Source organism: Bos taurus, chromosome 6 (genome assembly GCF_002263795.3).
Source record: "Bos taurus isolate L1 Dominette 01449 registration number 42190680 breed Hereford chromosome 6, ARS-UCD2.0, whole genome shotgun sequence".
NCBI lineage: Eukaryota > Metazoa > Chordata > Mammalia > Artiodactyla > Bovidae > Bos > Bos taurus.
In genome coordinates, this window is record NC_037333.1 from 63,558,992 (window position 1) to 63,560,940 (window position 1,949).

Sequence of the window (1,949 nt, forward strand, 5' to 3'; positions counted from 1 at the left end):
AATACAGTCAAGTATTTTTGAGTTGTTATTTTCTAGTAATATCCAGGCAAGTGAGTCAGAATATTACAAATAAACAACCTCCCAATCGCACCAGGCTCCTCTGTCCATGGAATTTTCTAGGCAAGAATATTGGCGTGGGTTGCTGTTTCCTACTCCAGGGGATCTTCCTGACCTAGGGATTTAACTACATATTGTGATCTCCTGCATTTTCAGGTAGATTTTTTTACCACTGTGCCACCTGGGAAGCCATTGTCAGAAGGGACCACACATAAATGTAGTTCTTTTGGAAAGTCAGGAGAATGAGTCTATGTCAGGCAGTTATCATGGGAAATTTCACTAAGAATTGGCTATGAGTGACTTCCCTGGTGGCTCAGATGGTAAAGTGTCTGTCTACAATGCAGGAGACCCAGGTTCAATTCCTGGGTGGGGAAGATTCCCTGGAGAAGGAAATGGCAACCCACTCCAGTACTTTTGCCTAGAAAATCCCATGGACGGAGGAGCCTGGTGTCCATGGGGTCGCAAAAAGTCAGACATGATTGAGAGACTTCACTTAACTTCATGAAGTAGTTAGAACAGGAAAGAATATGGGCTGTTGCAGAATATAATCAGTTCAGTTCAGTTCAGTTCAGTCACTTAGTCATGTCCGACTCTTAGCAACCCCATGGACTGCAACATGCCAGGCTTCCCTGTCCATCACCAACTCTTAGAGCTTGCTCAAACTCATATCCATCGAATCGGTGATGCCATCCAACCATCTCATCCTCTGTCATCCCTTTCTCCTCCCACCTTCAATCTTTCCCAGCATCAGGGTCTTTTCAAATGAGTCAGTTCTTCACATCAGGTGGCCAAAGTATTGGAGTTTCAGCTTCAGCATCAGTCCTTCCAATAAATATTCAGGACTGATTTCCTTTAGGATGGACTGGTTGGATCTCCTTGCAGTCCAAGGGACTCTCAAGAGTCTTCTCCAACACCACAGTTTAAAAGCATCAATTCTTCGGCACTCAGCTTTCTTTATAGTCCAACTCTCACATCCATACATGACTAATGGAAAAAGCATAGCTTTGGCTGGATGGACCTTTGTCAGCAAAGTAATATCTGTGCTTTTTAGTCTGCTGTCTAGGTTGATCATAGCTTTTCTTCAAAGGAGCAATCATCTTTTAATTTCATGGCAGCAGTCATCATCTGCAGTGATTTTGGAGCCCAACAAAATAAAGTATCTCACTGTTTCCATTGTTTCCCCATCTATTTGCCATGAAGTGATGGGACCGGATGCCATGAACTTCATTTTCTGAATGATGAGTTTTAAGCCAGCTTTTTCACTCTCCTCTTTCACTTTCATCAAGAGACTCTTTAGTTCATCTTCACTTTCTGCCATAAGGTTGGTGTCATCCGTGTATCTGAGGTTATTGACGTTTCTCCCAACAAACTTGATTCCAGCTTGTGTTTCATCCAGTTTGGCAAATGACATGAAATACTCTGCATACAAGTTAAATAAGCTGCGTGGCAAAATGTAGCCTTGACGTACTCCTTTTCTGATTTGGAACCAGTCTGTTTTTCCATGTCTGGTGCTAAAGTATTGCTTCTTGACCTGCATACAGATTTCTCAGGAGGCAGGTCAGGTGGTCTGGTATTCCATCTCTTGAATTTTCCACCGTTTGTTGTGATCTACACAGTCAAAGGCTTTGGCGTAGTCAATAAAGCAGAAGTAAATGTTTTTCTCAAACTCTTGCTTTTTCGATGATCCAGCAGATATTGGCAATTTGATCTCTGGTTCCTCTGCCTTTTCTAAAACCACCTTGAACATCTGGAAGTTCACTGTTCATGTACTATTGAAGCCTGGCTTGGAGAATTTTGACCATTACTTTGCTAGTGTGTGAGATGAGTGCAATTGTGTGGTAGTAATCCCAGGGACGGGGTAGCCTGGTGGGCTGTCATCTCTGGGGTCGCAC

The 1,949-nt window shown here is 43.0% G+C and overlaps 1 non-coding gene across 1 annotated transcript; it reads left to right on the forward strand.

Moving 5' to 3' along the window:
- Positions 1-359: 359 nt before the first annotated feature.
- On the forward strand, positions 360-431 carry TRNAC-ACA (transfer RNA cysteine (anticodon ACA)). Its single transcript has one exon. It is a non-coding gene; the product is annotated as a tRNA-Cys (tRNA).
- Positions 432-1,949: the final 1,518 nt, after the last annotated feature.